The 10,995-nt window shown below is 51.4% G+C and overlaps 1 non-coding gene across 1 annotated transcript; it reads left to right on the top strand.

Moving 5' to 3' along the window:
* The first annotated feature begins 4,098 nt into the window (after positions 1-4,098).
* Positions 4,099-4,180, top strand: TRNAS-AGA (transfer RNA serine (anticodon AGA)). The gene has a single exon. It is a non-coding gene; the product is annotated as a tRNA-Ser (tRNA).
* Positions 4,181-10,995: the final 6,815 nt, after the last annotated feature.

Consider the following 10,995-nt stretch of genomic DNA (forward strand, 5'->3'; position numbering starts at 1 on the left):
AAAACGCAATACGAGCCATCAGTGCACACTTGCAGCCCAGGAAGCCAATCGTATCCTGGCCTCCGCAGCTTTTGCACTGTGGCTATCTATAGACTCATAGAATCGTTTCAGCTGGGAGAGACCTTTAATGTCATCAAGTCCAGCCTTTGTCCTTGCCCTATCAATCCAGAGACCATTTCCCTAAGTACAACATCCACCTGTCTCTTAAACACCTCCAGGGACGGTGACTCCACCACCTCTCTGGGCAGCCCGTTCCAATGCCTGGCAATGTTGATAACACAGGGACGTTTTGGTGATTACTTGGCAGGGCTTGCACAGCGCCAAGGCCTTTTCTGTTTCTCCCCCTGCCCTGCCAGCAAGTGGGCTGGGGCCACAAGAAGCTGTATGGGACCGTGGCCAGGTGAGCTGAGCTGAAGTAGCCAAAGGGCTATTGCATGAGCATCATGCCCAGTATAGAAATTGGAGGAGTTGGTGGGATGGGCGGATTGCTGCCTGAGCATCGCTCAGTGAGTGGTGAGCAACTGCACTGGGCATCACTTGGGGGGTTTCTGGATTTTTTCTTTCTCTTTCCTTTTGTCATATTCTTTTCCAATAAAGATAATAAACCTTTCCCGTCTCAAGGCAAGTTTTACTTCTTTTTCCAAGATGACCTCCCCTTCTCCCTGTGAGGGCACAGAGAGAGCCTCCACGGCTGTGTGGTGTTTAGTTGCTGGCTGAGGTGAAACCACGTTAGGCCAGCAGGTCCAGGGAGGTAATTTTGCCCTCCACTCAACACCTGTGGGATCTCACATGGGTCAGTGTGTTCAGCTGTTGGCCCCCAGTGTTAGAAAGACATGGAGCAGCTCATGCTGGTCCAAAGAGGACCACGGGGACAATGAGAGCTGGAGGCTCTTGGGAGGGCTTTAAGCAAACTTACAGTACTACAATAAAGATGAGAAAGTAGTCTTCATCCGAGAGTGTTGTGATAGGAAGAAAAACAATGTTTTCTAACTGAAAGAGTGTAGATATGGCTTAGATCGTAGGCAGAAAGTCCTTCTTGTGTCTGGATGTGTGGAAGCCACATTTTTAAAATATCCCAAGCCTAGCTGGATGGTACTCTAAGACACTGGATCAGGTGTAAGTCATCGCTGTCTGTGGCTGGCAGGTTCAAACTGAAGGATCTTTAAGATCCCTTAAAACCAAAAATCATTCTCTGATTCATTCTGTGATTGTAAGTGGTATGAAACTGGAACACACACTTCAGATGCAAAAGGAAAGGGCTTAATCACCAGTGAGGCCTCAGCAAGCAGCAACTGCTCAGTGTCGAGGTGCTTCATGAGCAAGGAATGTTTGTGATGCCTCAGGGCTCTGGGACACAGCATAAAAGGCTGTGCTGCTCCAGGCTCTGCATCCTCCTCTCTTGCCTCCCGTTCCTCCAGGAACAAGGTAAGCATGAGTCTGCTCCATCTCTCTCTGTGGGTTGAGCTGCTGTCATGGTGGCTACGCTTCTTGGTGCTTGGGCTGCCACAGCTGGGCCCTGCAATGGAAATGCTCCAGGACTGTGTCCTCTTTCCCTTTTGATGAGGCAGGGTGGGGAGAGCTGAGATGTGGGGGGTTCTTTCCAGCAAAGGGGATCAATGGCCTCAGCTGCACACAGCTCTGCCCAACAGAATTTCTGCCTCAGGCACCTGCTCTCTAACAAAATGTCTGAGTTCATGCAGTACCCCGTTCAAGCGCAGCAATGCTTGTTCAGGATAGGGGGTATGATCAGTCTTTCCACGGGTGCTTTAATCCCACGGTCCTGGGTCTGAGCCCAGCAGTGGGTCAGGGTTCCTGTGTTGCAAAACGCAGAGCACACGTGAGTGTTGTGGGAGCTGTAGGCACAGTGGAAGTTTTTCAGAGATGATTTCTTTGGCATTTGTTCATCTCAGCCTGTTGATGCTGGGATCACTGCATTAATCTTCATCTGTGGTGTGACACCACGCAAAGCAGGAGCAGATCCTGGTGTATTCTCCAGCCACTTTGGCACATCTTTGCTCCCTGTTCTTCAAAACTAGCTAAACATTGACATGACATGTCTGTTCTGTGTGTTACCAAGATCAGTTGCAGCCCTTGACTGGACAGGGAACTGGAATGGGAGATGGAGGGCAACCAAAGTTCTCTTCAGAGAGAGCTGAGGCAAAGAGTCAGCTGATGTTGGCATGTGATTCCTCTGTGCTCTGTGTTTCAGCCTTGCCTGCCTCAGCCAGAGATGTCTTGCTGCAGACCCTGTCCTCCCAGCCCCTGCGGCTCCTCTGGCCCAACCCCCCTGGCCAGCAGCTGCACTGAGCCCTGTGTCGCCCGCTGTGGTGACTCAACGGTGCTCATTGAGGCCTCCCCGGTGGTGGTGACCCTGCCGGGCCCCATTCTCACCTCTTTCCCTCAGAACACAGCCGTGGGATCCTCTCTGTCCGCCGCTGTGGGCAGCTCCCTCAGCACCGGGGGGGTTCCCATCTCTTCTGGGGGCTCCCTTGGCCTGGGGGGGTTGGGGCTGTGTCTGCCTCCCCCTCGCTGCGGTTGGAACTGCTGAAGCCAACGGATCCTCCCTTTGGAGCGGGAACGAGGATGGAGAGCACGCAGCCAGAGCCTGGCCATGGCTTCCCAATGGGCTGCGTGTCCTCATCTCACTTGTGTCCACGCTGCAGGAGGAGCTTGGCCTTGTGCAATAGGCCATGCTCTGTGCCTCTTAGAACCCTCTAGATGTGTTTCTGATGCTCTGTTCTTTGCCACTGCATTTCTTTCTACTTATTAAAGACTTTGTGCAGCGCAGCTGGAGTCTCGTGGTGCTTTTTCCTCCTCTGCCCTCAGTTAGCAATGTGCTGTTCGAGGAAGAGCACTTGTCCTTCCTCCTGAGCTTACCACCAGTTGTGTGTGAAGCTCAACACAATACAGAAGCGGGAAAGAAAAATATTGCAAAGCCTCAGGGAAATGGAGCACAAGTCTGTAACATGCTCATCGTGGCCTTGTAATGGCTTCATGTGAGCCTTCTGTCCCACCTCTTAAAGCACTCAAAAGCTCATCTCAGTTCTTCTGTCTCTGTCCCCCACACACCTTGTGTGTACGATCAGGAAGCGTTGACTTTTCACTGCCTGTCCCGAGTAACCCCTGGCGGAGGACAGAAGCAGCTTATGCATTGGGCTACGATGACAACGCGTCCTGCAGTGGCAGGAAAACGTGGACACGTGTGCTCAGCTGAGTGTTGCAGGGAGCCTTCAGAAACAGCTGGCACAAGTTGCCCAAATCTGAGCCCGAGTCCCGGCCTGTGGCAGTAAGGTTTGTGCCTCTTTTCCTTTTGCTGTTTGTCCCCTGCTACCTGCAGATAGTCTGGGGGCAAAAAGCACCCGAGCTGCTCAGCAGTAAAGTGTGGGTTATGTATGAATAGGAGTTAGTAGAGCTTATAGGGTGTTAGTAATTATATAGATATATATAAGTAATAAAGTTGGTTTTGGCCGTTAGGCTTGTTGTGTCAGTATGGAGAAGTGCCGAGGGTGGTGGAGAATTGCAACATGCAGAAGTAAGCACAAAAGAACAGGATCTTGTGACCCTGCTAAGTAAACTTTGAAACTTATCTAGTTTTGCAACACAATAACCTCTTGGCAGGGTCGTATGTTCTTTATTAGCCTATCAGGAGCTCAGCTTTTGTAATATGTATGAGATGATTAGTTGATTGTTCCAATCAGCATGTGACTCGTTGGCCTTCTGAATATATAAATATGTTGCCTGTATTCAATAAAGTGGACACTTTGCTTGCATCAAGTTGCGTCTCCGTCTCTCAATCGCGGCAGTAAAGCACGGCCTTCTACATGCAATTGTGCAGCCAAGGACATAGGAATATCCAGGGTCACGGACGATGCATTTCTCCCCTCACTGCTGCAGGTGCCCAGCTGAGGACAAGGCACGGGGATTCAGCACCAGGAGCCCCTGGGGTTCGAGCTCTCTAGGCCTCTGTAAGGCCAGTACCTGTCACACTCAGGCAGGTCCAGGTGAGGGCTTCCAGCAGAGCCTGGCCCTGAACATCCCCGGAAGGCCGCTGTCCTTGCACAGGGGCTGTGATGCACAGGGCAGGGAGGACTGCAGCAGGTAGTTGTGGCCGAGTGGTGAAGGCGATGGACTAGAAATCCATTGGGGTTTCCCCGCGCAGGTTCGAATCCTGCCAACTACGGGGCACAGTTGCTTTTTGGGCTGCTTGTGATTGACCACCCTGGGACAGGGCTTCAGTCTGTCCCTAGGTAGACAATACAACGCTTTTACCTATAGAACTTGTCTGCAACCTAATCCAGAAATTCTCAGATGAGTAGGAAACCCTGCTCCCATTGAAAAGGTAGGCAAATTGAAGGAAGAGAATGAAGGACTGTTGAGTGTGAGCCATGAAAAGAGGTCCTCTGTTCTTGAGCAGTTCTTAGGAGCCTGATAGCAGCAGACATTCCAAGCAGCACGGCCCCACCAGCTCCCTTCCCCACACTTGAAGCTGCAGCTGCTCATCTCTAAGTACAGTCAAAGACGGACAACCTGGCTCTTAAGGATAAATGTAACAGGAAGACACCTCGTAGGTCACACTTCATGGATCAGAGGTCTTGCAGCACTAACAATGTACCTCTGTCTGTAGGTACAGACCTCCTTCTCTCTCTGTTAAGTGGAGGCCCCTTGCTCTCTCCTCAGGGGCTCTACCCAGCCCTGTGAGCAGACCAGGTCTGTCTGCAGTCCCAGCTTCTGGAGAAGGAGAACTGGAGAACATGCCCATGCTGCTGCCAATAGCAGCTGGGTAGGCCAAAAGAAGCATGGAGGGGAGAGAGAAGTCTTTTGGACTATTCTTCAAATAGTCATCCACAAAATCCTCTCTCCCTGCTTCCACTTTACCCTCCAATAGTGTAAACTGGGAAATCACTCCAAGTCAGAAGGCATTTTGAGGAGTTAGCCAGTGCATCCTCCTGCTTTTAGGCAACCTCACACCACCCAACCAGTGCTTATCCTTTCAGCAAAAAATACCTTGAGGACCCATGATTCACAGCACCTCTGGACCCATGTTTCCATGCTTAAGCACCCTTAAGGTTGTCAGTTTTGTTCATGTAGCCTGTCACAAATTGCCTATTCAATGGCTGACCATGGCCTTCGTCCTCTGGCCATCACAGTACCTGGTTTGTGGATCCCTGCCAAGCAATTTCTTCTCCCAGCTAAGTGAGCCTGGTGTCCTCAGACTCTCCTCACAAGGGTAGCAGCCTGGACCTTGATTTCCCTAGGGAACCTCCACTGAACTTGCTCCAGTTTCTGATCACTTTTCCCTCATTCCCCAGATGTCTCCTTTCCCCCTTTTGGGCCTCGTGGCACAGACTGTAAGTACCAATACAGGATGTGGCATTGACCAGCTCAGTTTTGAGCCAGAAAGTTTCCCTGAACTGGCAGCTCCTCAGCAGCAAACATGGACAGCACGGGTGGGAAGAGGGGCAGTTGGGAGTAAAGGCTCGCTGGTATGAGGCCCACAGAGACATGATAGGATGTGGGGCATTTGTCTACCACACTGCTGACTTCACAGAGAACCTCCACCCCATCCTGCTGCTGCAGGCTGCATGAGCACTGGAGGTGTGTTTCAGAAGGACCACAGACAGGATCTTTATCAGGAAGAGGAGACATGCACAAGGTCATACCTGAGCATGTCACAAATGAGGGGGATGCTGAAGGAGCTGGATTTGTTCAGCCAGGGGAGAAGGCGAGGGAGGGGGCTTCCTCTGTGTGAAGCTGGTTCTCTGGCTTGCTGAAATCCAGAAAGACCTTGGGAGTGTCAGAGTCTAGAGTGACCTGGCATCTTGAGCAGGCCAACCTGGCTTGAACTGCAGCCTCCAGGGGCTGCAGAGCACAGGGAGATCTCTGACTGCCCAGTGAAATCTGTACGGAAGGCACAAAGTTTTCTCCCTGCAGTATCTCCCAGAGAAGAGCAGCATTGGAGGCTACAGTGGAAAGAACTTTTTTCATGACACTGGAGAAGAAATAGGCTGAGGGCCACAACAGCCCCAGTCAGCACTGCTTCCAGGGAGGAAACTAAGAGCCGCGTGCCCTGAGCAAGGACGGTGCTTGCACTGGCCCCTATGGTCTTCTGGCTCACTGGATGCTGGGCAGACATCTCTCAGTGAGAAAGGCAGAGCTGAAATACTGAGCAGAGTGGGAACACACGGCAACACTAAGCAACAACCTGTTGAAGGTGCAAATTCTTGTCCCTTTGATCACCTTCGGTTTAGTGATAGGCTTGGCAGTGTTACGTTAGTGGTTGGACTTGATGATCTTCAAGGTCTTATCCAATTGTAATGATTTTATGAATCTCTGATTCTTCCTGAAAGAATCTCACTTTCTCAGCACCCCCAGCTACCCCTGTCAAAAAGGAAAGAGGTCACAGCCTTGAAACGTTTCCATTGTGTGGCCAAGCTGAGGCAGCCCACATACAAACCGGAGTAGCCACCTAGACAGCAGCTCAGCCCACAGGGACTGTGTGCCAGAGCTTCACGGGTCATGAAGGACATGTCAAGTCAACTATCAAGGGCTTCTATTGCACAGAGTAAGGCTAACGCTGGGAGACATCTCACTCTAGCAGGGGCTCACAGAAGATAGTGGTATGTGCTGAGCAAAACTGAAGGCCAGGGAAGGACCATTGTGGGCTGGAGTGAAGTTGTTTGCAGGGAGGAGTGAGCCTTGAAGACTCGCTTATGCTCATATGTTGTTTTGCTACAGCCTGTTCTTTCTGACCTTGAGCCCAGGGAAGAAGGACAGATCCATAATGAGAAAGAACAGAGAAGAGATTAAGGTTAGTCTCTCTCCAACAATTTCTCCTTGGCATTTGCATAGCCATGTCCCTTTATGGCTCTCCCAGGCCCTAAAGCTTCCTAAATCCAGGGTTCTGAGCTCAGCTCAGGAAATTAATAACCTCTTCAAAACAAGAAAATCGGTCTGTAGGAGTGTGATCAAAGAGATGCCTACATCCTTCACTGAAAGAGACTAACAAACAAAAGAACCTGCTTTACTCAGCAAGTTCATTGCAGAAGCCAAAGGCCTGGATGGCCTGTTTTTGAGGAGAGGCAGAGGACAGACAGCCAAAACTCACAGCTCTTTTCTCCGGAACACAGATGGAGTGGCCCATTTCAGGCACTTCAAACTACAAAGGGACATTGAATCAGTCTCACAGAGCCCCTGGCAGTCATCATGATGTGGAAGAGTTGGGAAAAACCCTGAACGTGAGTCCAGGCCAACATGAGTCATTCTGCTGTGGGCCTCATTGCACATGGTGTCCCGGCCCTGGGCATGCTGGGGATTCACACGCTCATAGCCCTGAAGTGCCACTTTCACCACGGGCATTTCCATGCAATTTTGCAGCATTTCTGAAGCAACTGGTGTCTCTATGGAATCTCCTGCATTTGCAGGCTGGCAAGCAGTGTCTATTGGTGGCTACTGATGATCTTGTGTGACTCAGAATAATGTTGTTTTGAGGGAATCTCTGGGGTTCCTCTACTCTGATCACAGGCTTTGAGCAGATCAAACTTCCCGGTTCTCTCAGCAGCCCCATCAGGTACCTCCAGGTCTTGTCCTGTTGACTTCTACACACTGCCATTGTCAGAGAGGTGGCTCTCTTCGGTGCTTTAGTCCTGACTGGGTGTCAGGTGCCCACCAAAGCTGTTCTATCATTCCCCCCTAAACTGGACAGGAGAGAGAGAAATACAATGAGAGTAGAGAAATGAGAAATAAAAATTGAAGCTTAAAACACCTCCCCCCACTCCTCCCTTCTTCCCAGATTTCTCCTTCTTCCTCGCCAGCAGCATACGGGGATGGGGGGATGGGAGTTGTGGTCAGGTCATCACAGATTGACTTTGCTACTGCTTCCGCTCAGGAGGAGGCCTCCTGACACTTCCCATTGCTGGAGTGTGGGTTCTCTCCAACTGGAATTAGTCCTCCACAAACTTCTCCAAGGTGGGTCCTTCCCATGGGCTACTGCTCTTCACAAACTGCCCCAGCATGGGTGTTTTTCCACCAGGAAAATAGTCCTTTAGGAAAAAAAAAACTGCTCCAATGTGCATTCTCAGAGGGTCACAAATCCTTCCAGTAAATCTGGTCCAGCACGGGTTCCTGTCTGTCCACAGGATCCCAGTTCCTGCCAGGAACTTGCTCCAGGGCGAGCTTCCCAGAGTCACACTCTCCTTCAGGCACCCACCTGCTCCGGCGTGGGGTCCTCCATGGACTGCGAGTGGATCTCTGCTTCCCGGTGGCCTCCATGGACTGCAGGGGCACAGCTGCCTCACGATGGGCTGCACCGCTGGCTGTCAGGGAATCTCTGCTCCTGTGCCTGGGCACCTCATTCTCCTCCTTCTTCATTGATCTTGGTGTCTGCGGAGATGTTGTTTTCACGTTCTCACTCTCTTCTGCTGCTGCTACAGTCTACCATCTGAACGGCAATTTGTTCCCCTTACCCAATATGTAAATCACAGAGGTGTTACCAGTATCAATAATTAACATCAGCTGTGGTCCGCAGTGGGTCCGTTATAGCTCTGACTGGTACCAGATACAGGGAAAACTTCTGGCAGTTTTTTAATGAAGCCACACTTGTAGTCCTACCTGCTACAAAAACCTGTTCACATAAACCCAACATACTGTCCCTTGGTCAGCTCTGTCCCCTTTCCTCTTTTCCTAAAAATTATTTTCTCTGGTGCAACTTGTTGAGTCTCACTTTTGCATCTCCCAGGAGAGTCATCCCTTCCATAATCTCCTGTAGGTGGTGGGAGACAGCATTTCCATACTCTGCTCCCCACCTTGCCTCCTCTCTGCCAGGATCCTCAATCCTAGCACCCTTGACCTCACTTGATACGGCATGTGCTCCAGCCTTTACATCTATCTGGTCCTCTGCCACTTCCTCTCTCCATGAAAGAGCATCACCACCTGAAAGACCTTGAGCAGCATAGCTGGAGTCTCCTGGTGCTTTGTCCTCCTCTCCAAGTTAGCAATGTGCTGCTCTTATCCTCCTGGGCTTACCACCAAGAGTGTGATAAGCTCCACACACCAAACACAGTCAAGCAGGTGGCTTCTGAATTCTTAACAGGTAGGGGTCTATCAGCCCTGTCAAAGGGGATGAAGAACGGAGTCTTCTGCCATAGAAGAGTAGGCTGGGAGCGCTGTGGATAGTGAGCCTGGGGAAGAAAAGGCTGAGGCTGCATCTTATCCCTGTCCCTAAAAACATGAGGTGGGAAAGTTGATGGGCAGAGCAAAGAAGAGGGCAATCTCTTGACAGTGGAGCCTGTGAGAGGGCAAGAAACGGTAGTCAGAAAAAGCAATCCTTTTTTTTTTTTTTGGTCGAAGCCCAGTGTCCCAGTAGATCAAATGTGAATACTTCTGTTTTAAGTTATCCTATCAGATTATTATTAGGTGTACCCTTAAAACCTTTGTAAGACTAACCATCATGACATTTCCTCCTCTCGGAGAAGTTTTGGCAGTATCTCCAGGGATGAGTTCATCAGTGTTGAGGTGCTTCATGAGCAAGGAATGTTTGTGATGCCTCAGGGCTCTGGGACACAGCATAAAAGGCTGTGCTGCTCCGGGCTCTGCATCCTCCTCTCTTGCTTCGCATTCCTCCAGGAACAAGGTAAGCCTCAATCTCCTCCATCTCTCCCTGTGGGCCTGAGCCCAGCCAGTGGGTCAGGGTTCCCGTGCCATGCAACTCAGAGGGCACGTGAGTGTTGTGGGAGCCGTAGGCACATTTGGTGCTTTTAAGAGACGATTTCTGAGGCGGCTGTTTATCTCAGCTTCTTGATGCTGGGATCACCGCATCAATTTTCACCTGTGCTATTGCACCAGTGAATGCAAGAAGACCTCATCGTGCATTCTCCAGCCACTTTGATGCATCTTTGCTCCCTGTTCTTCAAAACTAGCGCTGTCATGCCTGTTCTGTGTGTTACCAAGATCAGCTGTGACCCCTGTCTGGAAAGGGAACTGGAATGGGAGATGGAGGGCAACCAAAGTTCTCTTCAGAGAGAGCTGAGGCAAAGAGTCAGCTGATGTTGGCATGTGATTCCTCTGTGCTCTGTGTTTCAGCCTTGCCTGCCTCAGCCAGAGATGTCTTGCTGCAGACCCTGTCCTCCCGGCCCCTGCGGCTCCTCTGGCCCAACCCCCCTGGCCAGCAGCTGCACTGAGCCCTGTGTCGCCCGCGGTGGTGACTCAACGGTGCTCATTGAGGCCTCCCCGGTGGTGGTGACCCTGCCGGGCCCCATCCTCACCTCTTTCCCTCAGAACACAGCCGTGGGATCCTCTCTGTCCGCCGCTGTGGGCAGCTCCCTCAGCACCGGGGGGGTTCCCATCTCTTCTGGGGGCTCCCTTGGCCTGGGGGGGTTGGGGCTGTGTCTGCCTCCCCCTCGCTGCAGTCGGAACTGCTGAAGCCAACGGATCCTCCCTTTGGAGCAGGAACCAGGATGGAGAGCACGCAGCCAGAGCCTGGCTTCCCAATAGGCTGCGTGTCCTCATGTCACTTGTGCCCACCCTGCAGGAGGAGCTTGGCCTTGTGAAACAGGCCATGCTCTCTACCTCCCTGAACCCTTTAGATGTGTTTCTTTTTCTCTGCTGTGTGCCACTGTATTTCTTCCCTCTCATTAAAGACTTTGTTCAGCACAGCTGGAGTCTCGTGGTGCTTTGTCCTCCTCCTCTCTCAGTTAGCGGTGTGCTGCTCAAGGAAGAGCTCTGGTCATGCTCCCGGGCTTGCCAACAAGAATGTGATGAGCAAAACACACAAGCAGGCGTCTTCCCAGTTCTGCGCAGGCAGGGAATACGTCAGCTGTGCCAAAGGTGATCAAGGAGGTGGCTCTTCTGTCATAGAAGAGCAGGCTGTGTTGGTGCTGGTGAGCCTGGGGAAGAGAAGGCTGAGGCTGCATCTTAGCCCTGTCTCTTAAGACCTGGGATGGGAGGGTGGACAGGCAGTCCTTTGACAGTGGTACCTGTGAGAGGGCAGAAGTCAGACAA

The sequence above is a fragment of the Colius striatus genome, chromosome 7, assembly GCF_028858725.1.
Source record: "Colius striatus isolate bColStr4 chromosome 7, bColStr4.1.hap1, whole genome shotgun sequence".
NCBI lineage: Eukaryota > Metazoa > Chordata > Aves > Coliiformes > Coliidae > Colius > Colius striatus.